This window comes from Schistocerca serialis, chromosome 6 (assembly GCF_023864345.2).
Source record: "Schistocerca serialis cubense isolate TAMUIC-IGC-003099 chromosome 6, iqSchSeri2.2, whole genome shotgun sequence".
Lineage (NCBI taxonomy): Eukaryota > Metazoa > Arthropoda > Insecta > Orthoptera > Acrididae > Schistocerca > Schistocerca serialis.
The window spans coordinates 481504943-481524697 of NC_064643.1; the positions used below are offsets into that span (position 1 = coordinate 481504943).

General features: G+C 44.7%; 1 protein-coding gene across 1 annotated transcript in view; it reads right to left on the minus strand.

The window, feature by feature from the left end:
• Positions 1-19755, minus strand: part of LOC126485129 (urocanate hydratase-like) — a 390077-nt gene that overhangs the window by 282466 nt on the left and 87856 nt on the right. The gene's annotated exons all lie outside the window — the stretch shown is intronic.

A 19755-nucleotide genomic window follows, 5' to 3' on the forward strand; every position in this document is an offset into this window, starting at 1 on the left:
TGTAGGCCTGAAATGGCACGGGTTTTATTGAAACCAAAAACAAATGCAAAAAAAAAGGCCAACACGTGGATGATGATGGTGTTTGGTTTGTGTGGCGCTCAACTGCGCGGTTATCAAATGGTTCAAATGGCTCTGAGCACTATGGGACTTAACATCTGAGGTCATCAGTCCCCTAGAACTTAGAACTACTTAAACCTAACTAACCTAGGGACATCACACACATCCACGCACGAGGCAGGATTCGAACCTGCGACCGTAGCGGTCGCGCGGTTCCAGACTGAAGCGCCTAGAGCCGCTCGGTCACATCGGCCGGCGCGCGGTTATCAGCGCCCGTACAACGTCCCAGTATTTACACTGCCCAATCTCGTCAAGTTCACGAATGGTGCTGAAATGACAACACAAACACTCAGTCCCCGGGCAGAGATATCCGCAACCCTGTCGGTAATCGAACCCTGGAAACCGGGACCTAGAGGCAGGAACGCTAGCCGCTAGACCCCGAGCTCCGGACCCAACACATGGAGCTTTACAGTAACACGTCAGTGCCGCCGCCAAAGAATCATGCATAAAATGAGCTTTAGTGACAGAGAGAGAGAGAGAGAGAGAGAGAGAGAGAGAGAGAGAGAGAGAGTCAGATCATTCCTAGCCTGACTGATAAACACCTCCTTGAGCATAAGACTTTTATCCTACACGTGACAAAGACCTCTTGCGCACATCGTTCGGCGAAGATCGCGGGCTGAGCCACCACGTCACTCAAGCTTGGCCTCTAGGTTCCCCGACGTCAATCCATATGATTAATGGTTGTGAAGTAACCTGAAATCGCAAGTTTACCACGATCGACCGACCTCGTTACGGAAGCTTAAAGAAACTCCCGATCGCAATTTCTCACCATACCTACTCATAAGTTGTACAGTGCAGTCCACAACATTCCCTAGGCTACAGATATTATTGACGAATGATGGCCGACATGATGAATATTTATTATGAAGAACTAGTCTTTGATAAAAATCAGCTGTTATGAAAATTATTACTTTTGTATCATATAAAGCACTATCTGTTATTCATTTTGGTTACAATAAAACCAGGTGATATTTCAAGCACCTCTACCTATATTATACCGTGAAGTATTGAATTTTCAGTTGTTAACGGATTTTTGGAAACCCTCTATATTTTGGGTTGATGTTTATTCATTAGTATCTGAGTACCCACCGTTGCCCGGATACGTATTAATTCCAATCTTCTATTAGTCCACGACCTCCTCCACCCTCCCTCTCTCCAACTCCTCCTTCACCCTCCCCTTGTCCATCGCGTCCTCCTCCTCCTCTCTCTTCTCGCTCTATAACTCCTCCTCTCCCCTCTCTCTGCCCATATTCTCGTCAGTCCTGTCTCTGTACAACTCCTCCTCTCCTACTCCTTGTCCATCTCCTCCATCCCACTCCCTCTGTGTGCATCTTCTCTTCCCTTTCTCTGTCAGTTTCGCCATTCCTTCTCTTTGTACGTCTTCTCCCCCTCCCTATCTGTCTCTATCTAGCTACCCTCCCCATTCTCTGTCTGTCCATCTCATCTTAGCCCCTTTCCTCTCCACGTTATCACCCCCACTCTATACCAGGTTGCTAGTTCTTCTCCCACAATACTTCTTTCCAGATAGTAACTAATGAGTGTACCAAATTAGGTTGAAAAAGGTCCAGTCGTTTAGGAGGAACAATTTACCCATCCATAGCTTTGCCCATGTACCTCCAGATTACATATATTTCACATGTACAGTGACGAAAAAAAAATCGCAGCACCACGAAGAGCTATGCGACATAAACGAAAGTTGGCGGGCGAGTTGCTAGATCTGAAAGATGATGTCTAGTCAAATTATCGCCAGTCCCACACGAGTGGCGGTAGTACTGCCACTATTAGGATGCAAGCCAGCTTTGCTTTAAATACATGCGTTTGTGTTGTAGTGCTAAGAACAGTCTCTGCACGCTGTAACGGTCGTGAGCGTTAGTTACCTTTGAGATAGGACGTGAGCGTTAGTTACCTTTGAGATAGGACGTGATGATTTCATGTTAGTCAAGAACACCTTTAAGCTGACAAATATGCCATTCTCAACATTTCGCTGAGTTTGAACGAGGTCGTGTAATAGGGTAGACACGGGAATATACGGTCGTACGAAGACGGGGCTACGGGCGGCCACGTATCACTGCCGAGAGGGGAGACAATCGTGTTCGGCGTATGGCTCTGGCACATAATACTACATCTGCAGCAGCAATTTGAGCAGTAGGTGGCACCACAGTGACACAACGAACTGTTACAAATCGGTTACTTCAAGGACAGCTCAGAGCCAGACGACTTCTAGCAAGCATTCCACTGTCCCCAAACCACCGCCATTCGCGACTTCAGCGGTGGACCTCTTTAGTGTTTTCTGATGAAAGCTGGTTCTGTCTTGGTGCCAGAGATGGCCGTGTGTTGGTTAGAAGGAGGGCAGTTGAGGGTCTGCAAAAAACCTCTCTGCGTGCTAGACTGAACCTACACCTGGAGTTATAATCTGAGGTGCGATTTCGTGTGACAACAGGAGCATTCTCGTGCATATCCCACGCACCCTCACTGCAAATTTGTACTTCATTCTTGTGATTCGACCTGTTGTGCTGACATTCCTAACAACATTCCAGGGGGTGTTTTCCAACAGAACAACCCTCGCCCACATACTGCTGTTGTAACCCAACATGCTCTTCAGAGTGTTGACATATGGCCTTGGCCTTCTCAGTCACCAGATCTGTCTCTAATCGAGCGCATGTGGGACTTGCGACAGTACCTACCGGTTACTGCTGTGTAGTTGCTTTTCCTAACATCGCCCCATACGGGCAAACGTGTTGCAGCTTTACCTGTGGTTATTTGCATTTTAGGTACTTGGGCTAAGCACGTCTCTGTTTAAAAGGAGTAGCTCAGTATAACCACAGAGTCGAGCTGTGCGCGTCAGCTTTTACACTCCACAGCTAATTCGCTGCAAATAATAACCTGAAGCTGTGGTCCAGCAGTCAAATAATCTGTGTGTTGGCTTCAACTGCGAATTAATAAAACACACAGAAATATAAAATAAAAGTTAAATCAATATTTAATAATAAGGGTTCTGTTCTAACGTCTATAATTGATGTAGGCGGCAGAGAACTATGATGAATAATGTATATTCAAGAAAGGACGCCTCAAAGAATTGGGAAGTGGTGCTAAGATACTCAGTTACAATACAGACAGAAAATACATTCATCGTATGCAGTAAAGTTACGTTGAGAGCATTACGAGAATAGTAGCAAAATCTCCAAACAAAATATTCTTGAAAGATACGAGGAAAAGCATTTCCATTTCCTGATCACAATACACGACTTATTCACCAACTCAAAACAGTTCAGAGTTCACCATGATGACTCACAAATTAATGCACGCATTACAGAGAATAGTAAGTCATTCTCTGACTTTCCTCATTTTCTTAACACAAACGGAAAAAGTTACAGATCTACTCTGGAGCGCATTCAAACTTCTCGCGAGCTGGAGTCTCTTCAAAAGTTACTGTATTGTAGCGGCCACACATTACCAAGGCAAGTCTGTCTTCCTCCAGCGCTCAGCACAAAGTTTCCTGGAAAGTTAAAGTCTCATAGCGGCCAATCACCGCCCAGAAACTATCGGCCACATGACCGAATAAGGTACTATATCACAAGCAGGTCTCCCTTCTCCAAGAACGAACGTTAAAGTGTCCCAATTACTCCCTTGAGCTCTTCATTCGGAAAGTCCCAGTCTCCACTTGACTCCCGTAGTGTTCCGCTATTGTCTGCTTTTCCACACCAAAACAACATCTTCCATATATGCTATAGACATGATTTGACTAAAAATGATCGCTTTCTCACTCTAAACTAATACATTACAATAGTATTTAAGTAAAGAAATGTTATAAATATTTAGCTGTATTCACAAAATTTACAAATAAATATAAATAAAGGTCTATTCATAAATAAGTAAGCTAGTATTCTTACGTCAGTGCATTCACGTTAACTGATAACAAATTGTCGTTAAATATTATTCAAACAATTATTTATGCCTTCTTGACAGAAATGTCTTTTGGTTCTCTTTCCAACTGTGGTGTGAGATAACAGATGCTACTGACCACTTTTAAATTAGCACAATTTTTTAATAGCACTGTCAATCAGCATTTAAATAAAGTTACTGGCAAATAAATGAAAAGCACCAAGTTGATTTTGTTCTACAATATTACTTTTACTGTTACTTACTGTATCTTTCTACTTCAGGCTAGACGTGTTACTTCTCTTCCAATGTTGTTTGCAAACATTGTAACTTCTTTGGTGATAATACTCAGTAAATGTCTCTAGATGGCCTTGTAAGCCGAAAACCGTTTAACACAATAAAAGTAATATTGTAGAACAAAAGCAAACTGGTACTTTTCATTTATTATGATGTTTTTCTACCAAAAACCGACGGAAAATTCTGTTAACATTACTGGCAAATAGTAAACTGTTCATTAAATAAATATTCAAGTACAACAAAATACGAGGTATTCATGCTGTTTTCACTTGCTGGGTAAATGTGGAGAATAAAATGTTTTGACAAACTTCTGCTGTAGTAAAAAGGTATAAAAGACGTCGTAAATTAAAGAGTAAATTAGACTTCCAGGGATAGCTTTCAGGGATGATAGCTATAGTGCAATACTATAATCTGAGATATCGTATGTTGAAATCGCATGTAGCGTTTAAAAGTTGTTAATTCAGAGGTTCATTGTGAAAATGTTTATTCACTGTGACACTAAATTTCTTAATTTAACAGATATTGTAATACTGTTGTGTCACTGGATGCACGTCATTTATCTGAAATCCCCGATGTACTCAGATTTGCAATAGTATGTAACTGTGATTTATTGTTGAAGTTCAGACAGCTCTCACTTAGTCGTCTTTAAGACTGTTTGACTCTCCGCCATTTCTTGGAACATTGTCTGTCCTCCTAAGCGCCCGTCCGTGGCCAGAATTTCTCGTACTGGGATTAACCCACATCTGGTGCAATGCTGGCACACCTGGCTCTGCTGGAGCTGCTGCGGCGGTGCGCCGTGCGCCCCGTGCCCTATGGCGTTCAGCCTGCACACCAGATTCACCTTTCCTCGTAGCAAAGCTGGGCGGCCGATCAGCTCGCCTACATACTGGTAACGTTACAGACATCACTGGACGGCAACTTCAGAATCATCGACAAACAGCTGACTGACGGACCGAGTGCGAGTGCAACAGGCATTGAACCCCATCCCACAAGCTGACATCCGGCACCTGTACTACGCAATGCACGCACGTTTGGATGCTGGCGTCCAACGTTCTAGCGGTTACACCGGTTATTAATGTACCAGAATTTCCCATTTGCAATGGCTTATATCGAACTCAACCTGGGATCTTGCAGTGTTAAACACTTAAATATGCTACCTAGACAAATATATTCCATAAATTTCATTACTTTACATTAATTATTTTTTGGTGTTGTGATTTTTTCCCGTCAGTTTGTTTAAAGTATTTAACGCGTATTTATTAATGTATTTCACCTGTATCTATAGCTAATTTCCCTCCGCAGCTTCATTTTCACACACCTAAACGTTTATGACTTTATATGTAGTGAATTATGTGCCGTACAACGATATAGTTTTGCAGTTACATTCAGTAGTATACGTGGATACTTCCTGTGAAAGTTGTTGCAAATGTAGTTTGTAGTAAGGAAGCAACAAATTAAAAAGTCATGCATGATAGTCAGTTTTTCACGTATCGCTCGACGAAACGAATATGGCACTACACTAATTTGGGACCGCTGTATCATATCTCCCGAACTATATGTCGTACAACGATATATCATTGCTCGTAGATTCAGTGGTATATGCGAACACTGTCTGTAAAATGTGTCATGAGTGCAATTACTGGTAAAGAAGGAATCAGTTAAAATGTCACGCGTAATGCTGCAGTCTACCTGCATGAACAGCGAAGTATAACAAGGAATAAACTTTTTTCCTTTCATTATTTTTTGGGAGTTGTCAACGAGAAAAGTTTTGGTACAGGTTTTACACTACTGGCCATTAAAACTGCTACACCACGAGAATGACATGCTACAGACGCGAAATTTAACCGACAGGAAGAAGATGCCGTGATATGCAAAGATTAGCTTTTCAGAGCATTCACACAAGGTTGGCGTCGGTGGAGACACCTACAACGTGCTGACATGAGGAAAGTTTCCAACCGATTTCTCATACACAAACAGCAGTTGACCGGCGTTGCCTGGTGAAACGTTGTTGTGATGCCTCGTGTAAGGAGGAGAAATGCGTACCATCACGTTTCCGACTTTGATAAAGGTCGGATTGTAGCCTATCGCGATTGCGGATTATAGTATCGCGACGTTGCTGCTCGCGTTGTTCAAGATTCAATGACTATTAGCAGAATATGGAATCGGTGGGTTCAGGAGGGTAATACGGAACGCCGTGCTGGATCCCAACGGCCTCGTATCACTAGCAGTCGAGATGACAGGCATCTTATCCGCATGGCTGTAACGGATCGTGCAGCCACGTCCCGATCCCTGAGTCAACAGATAGGGACGTTTGCAAAACAACAACCATCTTCACGAACAGTCCGACGACGTTTGCAGCAGCATGGACTATCGGCTCGGAGGCCATGGTTGCTGTTACCCTTGACGCTGCATCACAGACACGAGCGCCTGCGATGATGTACTCAACGACGAACTTGGGTGCAAGAATGGCAAAACGTCATTCTTTCGGATGAACCCAGGTTCTGTTTACGGCATCATGATGGTCGCATCCGTGTTTGGCGACATCGCGGTGAACACACATTGGAAGCGTGTATTCGTCACTACCATACTGGCGTATCACCTTGCGTGATGGTATGGGGTACCATTGGTTACACGTCTCGGTCACCTCTTGTTCGCATTGTCGGCACTGTTAACAGTGGGCGTTACATTTCAGATGTGTTACGACCCGTGGCCCTATCCTTCATTCGATCCCTGCGAAACCCTACATTTCAGCAGGATAATGAAAGACTGCATGTTGTAGTTCCTGTACGGGCCTTTCTGGATACAGAAAATGTTCGACTGCTGCCCTGGCCAGCACATTCTCCAGATCTCTCACCAATTGAAAACGTCTGGTCAATGGTGGCCAGAGGTGGTTGTTCATGGGTACCGATTTCTCAGGATCTATGCACCTAAATTGCGTGAAAATGTAATCATACGACAGTTCTAGTACAATATATTTGTCCAATGAATACCCGTTTATCATCTGCATTTCTTCTTGGTGTAGCAATTTTAATGACCAGTAGTGTAAATTATGTGTAAAGTTTGTTCTCATTGTGAAATAGTGGATTAATGAAGTATGGTTATGGAGTACTGCGTTTTCACTCCTGTCCCTTCGCCTTTTGATAGGCTCGTGCTTCTTACCCCCACCCCCCCCCCCCTCCGAGCGATTCTTCCCAGGCAGTAAGTGATAAAAGCTACCAAGATTGGTTGAAATAGATCCACTGGTTTATGAGGGGATGTGGAACATATGTACATACATACATTTTTAAAAATTTTTCTTATATTTGTAGCAGTTTTTTACTGAATTTTCTCCTTAGACGGACAGCGTGTTCCAGAGTTATGCTTACGTACTATACGTTACCTTCCAGTCCTGACCAATGGAGTGGAACGAAAGTGATCGTCTCCCAGGGACAGTACAACACGGAGACTGTCCAGTACTATAGAAGTGACTTGCATGTCACTCTGACCTGCAGTGACTGCAGGAGGAGGAGATTAGTGTTTCACGTCCCATCGACAACGAGGTCTTAGAGACGGAACACGAGCTCTGATTGGGGATGGATGGAGAGAGAAATTGGCCGTGCCATTTCAAAGGAACCATCCCGACATTTGCCTGAAGCGATTAAGGGAAACCGCGGAAAACCTAAGTGAAGATGAGCGGACGCGGGTTTGAACCGTCGCCCTTTCCAGTGCGAGTCCAGTGTGAACCATTGCGCCACTTTGTTCGTTCACTGACTATACCGCCATGCCACAGTGCTACTCTGTCACTGCTGGAGTTCTGGTTATTATTCCTGTTTTACTAACCCTGGTAATATAGATCGATAGAGCGAATATCGCACTTGACTGATTTGGAGCCGCTCTATCGAATGGGCTCCTAAAATTCCGCTTTAAAAATAATTTTGTTTGTAAGGGAAAGAAAGCAGTGCTTTCCACTGATGCAAGGACTTGCGTGAAAGATATCATGAGCGGTATTTGTTTGGGCTGACTCTAGCTACACATTGCAATAACTAAATTTGCAAATATCTGACGAAACAGTAGAGAAAATACGGCTGATGACGATTAGGAGAAACATCCTACATACTAATAAGCCGAAATATTATGGCCACTGTCCACTGGAAAACTGAATGTAATCTACTGGAGTAGAGGACACGTGACGTGGTAAAAAATAGCGACAACACGGACGAAAATGGGGAACTCCATTGACATAAGTGACTTTGAAAGAGGGCAGATTGTTATGGCTCGGTACCTGGGAATAAGCGTCTCGGAAACGGCGGAGCTGATCGGCTGTTCGTATGCTACTGCCGCGAACATCTGTGGAAGTAATTGTCACTATCAATGAAATTCTCCAACAGCCGTATAACTAAGATGCTATATTTTTTGTTGACGATAACCAGTTTGGGCACTCCACTATGCCATCTTGAGGTCCCGTATGCATCTCTCAGAATAAACGATAATGCCATACAGTGCCACATATCTCTCGATTTCATGAATTCAAACCGTTTCACAAGTGCTTCCTTCGAAGACTTGGCAGCAACTGAGCACACCTGTAATCGAAGAACGTGGGGCATAGTGGAATGCCGAAACTGGTTGTCGTCAAAATAAAATAAAATAACATCTTAGTTACACGGCCGTTGGAGAATTTCATTGGTATTGACAGTTACGTAATCAGCTGATGTTCCCTGTCCACGATGGATCAACAGAGACTTTTTTATTTTATTTTTTTCCCACTAAATAAGTAACGTATTTTGTGGCAAAGGGGTACCGATTGTGCGCGAAAAGAAGTTTTTTAACTAGAACCATATTGTAAAGTACTCGTGGAGTGAACAATACTATTCAAAGCATGGCCAGTAATGGAGTAGCCCAAAGCAATGACAGAAAGTGTTAATGTCAGTGCAAATTTGTGTAGTGTCTCAAGCCGTCCACGTTCTTGGACTACAGGTGTGCTCAGTTGCTACCAAGTCTTCGAATGAAGCACTTGTGAAACGGTTTGAATTCATGAAATCGGGGGATATATGGCACTGTATGACATTATCGTTTATTTTGAGAGATGCATATGTGGCCTGAAAACGGCATAGTGGAATGCCGAAACTGGTTGTCGTCAAAATAAAACAAAATAACATGTTACTTACACGGCTGTTGCAGAATTTCATTGATATTAACAATTGCTTAACCAGCTGATGTTCCTGTCCATGATGGATCAACAGATATATTCTGTGGAAAGTAATTGAGGAACGTGAAGCTGGTCGGCTGTTTGTGTGCTGCTACCGTGAGCATCTGCGGAAAGTGGTTGAGGGGCGCGAAACTACGAACAGACGACAAGCTGTTGGGACCTCCGCACCTTATCGCAGGACGTGGATCCAGGAGGTTTGCTCTGTGCCGTATAGCAGGATGGGTGACGACCTGAGGCACATCTGACTGTGGAGGGACAGGTGTTTTTGGGGATTCCATTACACATTCTTGAATATGGGGTTCTGCAGCAGACTACCTCTAAGTGTTATTATGATGACCCAACGAAGTCATCAATTACCACTGAAGAGAGCACTGGATCATCAGTGGTCATTTATCACATGGTCTGACTGATCACGTTTGTTTTTCCACCAGGTCACTTGGTCGTTTCCAGGTACGTCGTAAGCCAGGCGAATGTTTGCTGAAACAGAGCAGTATTGTGCTATGCGACACGTTCATCTGGGCCTGCATGGTACAGTCTTAGACATAAAAACTGACCGCCACAGAGACTAATGCCGAGTTGTTCACTTAAGGTGGCCAGTAAAACCGACCGCTCCTGACGAAGCTAAGTCCGGCAGTCTGCACAATCTGGCAACACTGTAAGATGCGGAAGTGTTTCGTGAGCCGGTGGTCTAGTGGTAACTGTTGTGCATTATGAACTCACAGTCACGTGTTCGCGTCCAATTCCGCAGGACAGCTCGTGGCTGCGTCGCGATCAGAACAGCTTACTCTCAAGCGTTTCCTCGCGCTGCAGCGGCTACCGGCCATCGGCCAGTCGCCACCCGCCGCCTGAAATCGGGCGCCACCCGGGTGAACGCGTCGCGACGCTGTCACACTGTATGTATCAACTGTCATTTTCGAATTTGAAGTTCTAGTTATCATTTTGCAGTTTAGCATTGAATTTTGCCTACTTGAAAATCATGAATTACGGTTAAGTGATGTAAAATTGGATCGCATGTGAAAAAAGCTGTAACGTCTGCAATATTTACTTTTGGTATAATAGAGGGGTGAATGCAGAGGAGGCAGCTCGAAAGATGTGAACTGTGTGTGGAGCGACTGCTTTTGGGAAAAACCCGCCAGAAAAAGTTATTCTTGTTTCAGCAAAGAATGTTCTGGCATGAATGATTTTCCACATTAAGGAAGACTCAACTACTGATATACGCGGTGGATTACCATTCAACCATCATGCGACATTTGCATTCAACAGGTAAGGCTCAGACGTCTGGTGTAGGAGTACTGCATGCTCTAATTCGAAACAACAGAAATCAATGGAGTGACTATTATTGCAGTTTTGCTTGAATGTCATCAGGTCGCTCATTAAGCAGTCCTGTGCAGTAGTGTTACTGGTGACGAGATATGGTATCTTTATCGTTAACTTCCTAAGAAGAAATGAAAGGCTGAGCCCCACCAAAAGACGTAAACTGGAGGAAAGAGTAGTGTGAACATAGTATTGTCCATCTGATAGCTCCAAAAATGTGTTTTGCACTACGAATTCTTCTCCAAGTGTGTGTCCATCTTAGCTGGAATTTGTTGCCGATAATTGCGACACCTTTCGGTCGCACTCTAAAAAAATCGACCGACAAAACTACATCACGTGTGCTACTGCATGATAACGCAATCTGTTGACTTGAGAAACAAAACTATTCAGGAGACTGATAGGGAAGTCATCTCTCAGGCACTTGTATTGGTAGGGAAGTCATATCTCACTTGTCCCTCTGATCGTATACTCGTAAACGTTTACCTTTCCCTCTCTTGATCGGTCGACCGTCAAGGCAGTTCATTTATAGACCAAAATGCTCTTCAAACTACACCGGTTTACTGGCATTGTTAGAGCCAGTAGGTTTCTACCGGAGTAGAATTTGGAAACTACTTTAGTATTGTCAGATTCTTTTAGATATTGCGAAAGAATATACTGGTGCTGATTAACTGCTCTTTGATTATTACTCTTGTATTCAATAAAATAATGGAAAACGAAATTAAAATATCACTGTACTAATAGAAATTAAATTCAACTTACTGTAGACACATCACTACGGCAGTCTATGTTAATAAAGCATTAAGTGTCTGTAGCACGATTATGACTACTTTAACACGGATTAGTAGGATATTATCGACTTTTGACTTCGAAAAGGTCTGTATTTACTTCATGTCTTGTATCATACTCAAGTGTTATGAAAATGTAGAAGTTCATAGATAAAATTATGTATTCGCAACAACAAAATATATGCCGGCAGAAAGCGAAAGTGGCTTTATGAATTTTGCAGTTCCATAAAGTTTTCGTTCTGACACTAATGGGTGCTGAAACTAGCAAGACAAATTTTGCTCGAGTAAAAACATCGCTTTCAGCGATTCTCGAAAGGCGAACGAAAGCAGCTTGCACTTGGTAGGCATTTTTTTTGTTCGTTGTTGATCGTTGGGTTCGGTCGTTGCAGACGTCACATGACATCCGATAAAGTTAGTTTGTTGATCCTACCACTAATTTTTTTTATTACAGAGGCCAACCCGCTCTCTGACCGAACACGCTGAGATACCATGCCGTCAATCTCAGAGCTAGCGAAGAGTTGCGGTGTGGAACTGTTTTCGTTGACGCAAAAGTATTAACTGATATCCTTACATCACATCTCAAGAGCAAATAACCACTTTATGCAACTGAAATAACACGATAATATCAAGGGAATTTAGCAGGATAGTTCTGTGCCATCAAGGAAGTAACTCGCCGGTCAGAGTTGCCAAACACATTCTGCTTTGTGACCAAGTTTCAGTTATACTACCAGGAAGGATATCAGCTGATGTGCTCTGTGAGTGACCTCGGATGTGACTACAGCTTTGTCTCAAAGTTGTGGGTGGAAAGAGCCGGAATACTCTCATTGTATGTCAATGAGTCTTATTCGCATTTCTGTAACTAGGTTTAGGCGCTAGAGTGTAATTACACTGAGTGCAAACGAAACGTCATAAATTAATACCTGAGACAATTATTTGTGTTTTACTGTCTTAATCGGACCGAAACCTTGAAAGCGTATTTACCAGACGCGATTCACAATTTTGGAGCTCTTCCAGTGGTTGAGTTGGCAACGTGTCTCTTCTATACAATGTTATTATTGAGGGGTTAGGTTGTTTGGGGGAGGAGACCAGACAGCGAGGTCATCGGTCTCATCGGACTAGGGAAGGACAGCGAAGGAAGTCGGCCGTGCCCTTTCAGAGGAACCATCCCGGCATTTGCCTAGAGCGATTTAGGGAAATCACGGAAAACCTAAATCAGGATGGCCGGACCTGGGATTGAACCGTCGTCCTCCCGAATGCGAGTCCAGTGTGCTAACCACTGCGCCACCTCGCTCGGTCGTTATTATTGAGATCACTGTCATTGGCATACCCGCGAAAGGCAGTCATGACATGGCTTCTTTTTGTCAGCTTTTCTGACGGATATTCTGTCGTTGCTCGATACGTAAGGACTTAAAGATGAATTCGAATATTCCATATGGCGAAAATCTGATGTTTCTATTCTTCCAGCTCTAACATTCAATAAATAGTTGCAATGAGAGGCAGAAAAGCTCCTGTGAACCAACAACTAATAATGCAGTCATAATTAGTGGAATCTAATAAACTCCATCTGTTATCTGATAATTGTAAAAAACTGCTTTTCTTTTTCATCTCCGCAGCACTGGAGTGTGAACTCAAGGGTATCGTAGGATTCCTATACTTAATTTCGTTGTGATAGTTTTCAGTGACAGTGGAGGAAGAGCAAAACCATATGATTTGAAATATAATTTTCCAGCAGGATTTGCCGGTTGGAGTGGCCGATCGGTTCTAGGCGCTGCAGTTTGGAACCGCGCGCCCGCTACGGTCGCAGGTTCGAATCCTGCCTCGGGCATGGATGTGTGTGACGTCCTTAGGTTAGTTAGGTTTGAGTAATTCTAAGTTCTAGGGGACTCATGACCGCAGCAGTTGAGTCCCATAGTGATCGGAGCCATTTTGAGCCAGCAGGATTTGAATCTTTGGCTACAGTTGCAGTGGCATATCCAGTAAGGTATCAAGAATGTGAGCATTCACTCATTGCAGTAGTATAAGCTAGGGTAGAAAGAAACAGGTTTCCCAAGATGTAAACTATGAGAGACGCTGTAATTAACGTATAAAGTAACCATGTCGCAAACGTAAATTTTCCAAATCGCTCTCACTTATTAAACATGAATTGTTCAGAAAATTACAACTATATCTAGTGAAATGACTAGGTTAATGCAGCTCCAGTCCGTGACTGTCACTGAGTTTCCAAACATTTTCCGAATAGCACTTAAAATAAAAATGTGTGTGTGTGTGTATGTCGTGCGTGTGTGTGTGTTATTTCGGACATGTCCGAAAGAAAAGACACTACGATTCAATTAAATATCGAAAGACAGATCTACAGGCTGTCTCAGAGCGTTAAAATACGGCTACGGCGGCAAATGAAAATTTGTGGCTGACCAGGGTTCAAACTCGGATTCGTGGTGTCTTTTCTTTCGGACATGTCCGAAAGAACAGACATCACACATATACAGGGTGTTACGAAAAGGTACGGCCAAACTTTCAGGAAACATTCCTCACACACAAAGAAAGAAAATATGTTATGTGGACATGTGTTCGGAAACGCTTACTTTCCAAGTTAGAGCTCATTTTATTACTTCTCTTCAAATCACATTAATCATGGAATGGCAACACACAGCAACAGAACGTACCAGCGTGACTTCAAACACTTTGTTACAGGAAATGTTCAAAATGTCCTCCGTTAGCGAGGATACATGCATCTACCCTCCGTCGCATGGAATCCCTGATGCGCTGATGCCGCCCTGGAGAATGGCGTATTGTATCACAGCCGTCCACAATACGAGCACGAAGAGTCTCTACATTTGGTACCGGGGTTGCGTAGACAAGAGCTTTCAAATGCCCCCATAAATGAAAGTCAAGAGGGTTGAGGTCAGGAGAGCGTGGAGGCCATGGAATTGGTCCGCCTCTACCAATCCATCGGTCACCGAATCTGTTGTTGAGAAGCGTACGAACACTTCGACTGAAATGTGCAGGAGCTCCATCGTGCATGAACCACATGTTGTGTCGTACTTGTAAAGGCACATGTTCTAGCAGCACAGGTAGAGTATCCGTATGAAATCATGATAACGTGCTCCATTGAGCGTAGGTGGAAGAACATGGGGCCCAATCAAGACATCACCAACAATGCCTGCCCAAACGTTCACAGAAAATCTGTGCTGATGACGTGATTGCAGAATTGCGTGCGGATTCTCGTCAGCCCACACATGTTGATTGTGAAAACTTACAATTTGATCACGTTGGAATGAAGCTTCTTCCATAAAGAGAAGATTCGCACTGAAATGAGGATTGACACATTGTTGGGTGAACCATTCGCAGAAGTGTACCCGTGGAGGCCAATCAGCTGCTGATAGTGCCTGCACTCGCTGTACATGGTACGGAAACAACTGGTTTTCCCGTATCACTCTCCATTCAGTGACGTGGTCAACGTTACCTCGTACAGCAACAACTTCTCTGACGCTGACATTAGGGTTATCGTCAACTGCACGAAGAATTGCCTCGTCCATTGCAGGTGTCCTCGTCGTTCTAGGTCTTCCTCAGTCGCGAGTCATAGGCTGGAATGTTCCGTACTCCGTAAGACGCCGATCAATTGCTTCGAACGTCTTCCTGTCGGGACACCTTCGTTCTGGAAATCTGTCTCGATACAAACGTACCGCGCCACGGCTATTGCCCCGTGCTAATCCATACATCAAATGGGCATCTGCCAACTCCGCATTTGTAAACATAGCACTGAGTGCAAAACCACGTTCGTGATGAACACTAACCAGTTGATGCTACGTACTGATGTGCTTGATGCTAGTACTGTAGAGCAATGAGTCGCATGTCAACACAAGCACCGAAGTCAACATTACCTTCCTTCAATTGTGCCAACTGGCGGTGAATCGAGGAAGTACAGTACATACTGACGAAACTAAAATGAGCTCTACCATGGAAATTAAGCGTTTCCGGACACATTTCCACATAACATCTTTTCTTTATTTGTGTGTGAGGAATGTTTCCTGAAAGTTTGGCCGTACCTTTTTGTAACACCCTGTATGCATATGCAGGGTGTTTCAGGAGGAATAGTAGACATTTTATCAAGTGGCAGTACAGACGAATTGCATAAAAATTTCATATAAATTTGTCCACTTTTTATTGAGTACAAAATTACAACCCCCGCCCCCACATACACACACACTGTCATTCCAGTGCGAGTGACGACTGCTGTCTATTGAACAACACATGCGCCAAGCAATGTCCGCTCACTGCCGACAGAGCCAAGGTGATTTCTTTCTGTTTACGCCGAAGCGTCTGCTGCAGTGTCCAGGCTCAGCCAACATAAACAAATGGCGGCGGCATTGGGCACTGCTAATCGCTGCACTTGTCGCGAGCCTCGACAACAAGAGCGCACTGTCTCTGCTAACGATATTATGGGGATAATACATTTTACTTACCTAACGTAATATGCAGGACATGGATAGGGTAAAAATTCAGTTTGTAGTAAATAGCCATTTCATTAAAATACTTTACTGTTACAGTTGATGCAATCTTTAGTATTGCTTGACTCTCTAATGTTAATAGTGCTGATTCAGATTGCGCATGACACGAAAACACAAAAACACAAACACGCACGCGCGCGCCAATCAATTACGCCAATCATTTCGTTGTTGGCAACAAATTCCAGCTGTCATGGACACACACTTGGGAAAGAATTCGTAGTGCAAAACACATTTTTGTAGCTATCAGGTGGAAAATATTATGTTCACACTGCTCTTTCCTCAAATGTATGTGTGAAATCTTATGGGACTTAACTGCTAAGGTCATCAGTCCCTAAGCTTCACACTACTTAACCTAAATTATCCTAAGGACAAACACACACACCCAACCCCGAGGGAGGACTCGAACCTCCTCCGGGACCAACCGCACAGTCCATGACTGCAGCGCCTGAGACCGCTCGGCTAATCCCGCGCGGCTGCTCTTTCCTCCAGTTTATTTCTTTCTGTATGGCTCAGCGTTTCATTCCTTCTTAGGAAGTTAACAATAAAGGCATCATAACACGTCACCAGTAACAGTACTGCATAGGACTGCTCAATAAGCGAGCTGATGACATTCAAGCAAAACTACAATAATAGTCGCTCCATTGATTTTTGTTGTTTCGAATTAGAGCATGCAGTACTACTACACCTCATGCCTGAGCCTTAACTGTTGAATGCAAATGTGGCATGATGTTTAAATGATAATCCATCATGTATACCAGCAGTCGAGACTTCCTTAATGTGGAAAATCATTCATGCCAGAACGATCTTCGTTGAAACAATAATATCTTTTTCTGGCGTGTTTTTCCCAAAAGCAGTCGCTCCAGACACAGTTCAAATTTTTCTAGCAGCCTCCTCTTCTTTCACCCCTCTATTATACCAAAAGTAAATACTGTGTTGCAGACGTTACACCTGTTTTCCACATGCGACCCAATTTTGCAACGCTTAACTGTAGTTTATGATTTTCAAGTAGGCAAAATCCAATGCTAAACTGCAAGATGATAACTAGAACTTAAAATTCGAAAATGACAGTTGATACATACACTGACAGAGTCGCGCCGCGTTCACCTGGGCGGCGCCGGATTTCAGGTGGTGGGTGGCGTTTGGCTGATGGCCGGTAGCCGACGCAGCCACGAGCTGTCCTGCGGAATTGTTTCTGGAAGTACTTGTTATTACAGGTGGGTAGAATGTGAAGCGAATTATTCTCAATGTTCAATCAGACTCATAAATTTAGACGAGGTCTGAAACGTGAAAAAATAAATAAATAAATAAATAAAATAAAAAAAAGTAAAAAGTGGACGCGAACACGTGACCATAAGAAACTTCCTGGCAGATTAAAACTGTGTGCCGGACCGAGACTCGAACTCAGGACCTTTGCCTTTCGCGGGCAAGTGCTTGGGTAGTTCAGTTGGTAGAGCACTTGCCCGCGAAAGGCAAAGGTCCCGAGTTCGAGTCTCGGTCCGGCACACAGTTTTAATCTGCCAGGAAGTTTCATATCAGCGCACATTCCGCTGTAGAGTGAAAATTTCATTCTACGTGACTATAAGTTCATAATGCACAACGATTACCACTAGACCACAGGCTCATACAACACGAAAAAATCTCGGAAGCAGACAACGCTTCCTCCTGACACTTCTGCACCTTACAGTGTTGCCAGATTGTGCAGACTGCCAGACTGGCCACCTTGAGTGAACGACTCCGACTCAGTCTCTGTGGCGCCTGGCTGGCGGTCAGTTTTTATGTCTAGGACTGTACATCTGTCAGCAATCGAAGGCACCTGGCGGACCACCTGCGTCCCGTCATGCTTGATGTTTTCTCCAAGAACGATGGAAATTTTCAGGAGGGAAACTGTCAGTGTCCTATGGCCAGAATAGAGCTGCAGTGGCTTGAAGAGCGTGGTAGTGAACTCACCTTTATGTCTTCGGCACAGGAATCGTCCAAATACGCTCAAGCTGCAGGCATGTAACTTGCGGGAATTGCATAGCTTGTGTGCAGATATATTTTGCCAGTCAAGTTTAATGGTATTACCAGCTTTGGAGCGAATGTATGGCCTCATCAGTGCAACTGAAAAGTTGTAGGTCTACACTGTGGCGAGTGCAGTGTCCCTGTAACCTCGACTTCATTTTCATTACTGTCGTAGTTACTTGTTACAGCGAAGTCTATTCGCTGAACCATTTGTCTGCTTACCCATCTCTGCTGGCGATGCCGTCGATGAGACGGTGGACTAGCCTGGTCGAGGGTGAGAAACGTTTTAGTTATTGTTCGGACTATAGCTTGTATTGTACAGTATGTATCATGTAACAAGATTTCAAACAATAAATACACTCCTGGAAATGGAAAAAAGAACACATTGACACCGGTGTGTCAGACCCACCATACTTGCTCCGGACACTGCGAGAGGGCTGTACAAGCAATGATCACACGCACGGCACAGCGGACACACCAGGAACCGCGGTGTTGGCCGTCGAATGGCGCTAGCTGCGCAGCATTTGTGCACCGCCGCCGTCAGTGTCAGCCAGTTTGCCGTGGCATACGGAGCTCCATCGCAGTCTTTAACACTGGTAGCATGCCGCGACAGCGTGGACGTGAACCGTATGTGCAGTTGACGGACTTTGAGCGAGGGCGTATAGTGGGCATGTGGGAGGCCGGGTGGACGTACCGCCGAATTGCTCAACACGTGGGGCGTGAGGTCTCCACAGTACATCGATGTTGTCGCCAGTGGTCGGCGGAAGGTGCACGTGCCCGTCGACCTGGGACCGGACCGCAGCGACGCACGAATGCATGCCAAGACCGTAGGATCCTATGCAGTGCCGTAGGGGACCGCACCGCCACTTCCCAGCAAATTAGGGACTCTGTTGCTCCTGGGGTATCGGCGAGGACCATTCGCAACCGTCTCCATGAAGCTGGGCTACGGTCCCGCACACCGTTAGGCCGTCTTCCGCTCACGCCCCAACATCGTGCAGCCCGCCTCCAGTGGTGTCGCGACAGGCGTGAATGGAGGGACGAATGGAGACGTGTCGTCTTCAGCGATGAGAGTCGCTTCTGCCTTGGTGCCAATGATGGTCGTATGCGTGTTTGGCGCCGTGCAGGTGAGCGCCACAATCAGGACTGCATACGACCGAGGCACACAGGGCCAACACCCGGCATCATGGTGTGGGGAGCGATCTCCTACACTGGCCGTACACCACTGGTGATCGTCGAGGGGACACTGAATAGTGCACGGTACATCCAAACCGTCATCGAACCCATCGTTCTACCATTCCTAGACCGGCAAGGGAACTTGCTGTTCCAACAGGACAATGCACGTCCGCATGTATCCCGTGCCACCCAACGTGCTCTAGAAGGTGTAAGTCAACTACCCTGGCCAGCAAGATCTCGGGATCTGTCCCCCATTGAGCATGTTTGGGACTGGATGAAGCGTCGTCTCACGCGGTCCGCACGTCCAGCACGAACGCTGGTCCAACTGAGGCGCCAGGTGGAAATGGCATGGCAAGCCGTTCCACAGGACTACATCCATCATCTCTACGATCGTCTCCATGGGAGAATAGCAGCCTGCATTGCTGCAAAAGGTGGATATACACTGTACTAGTGCCGACATTGTGCATGCTCTGTTGCCTGTGTCTATGTGCCTGTG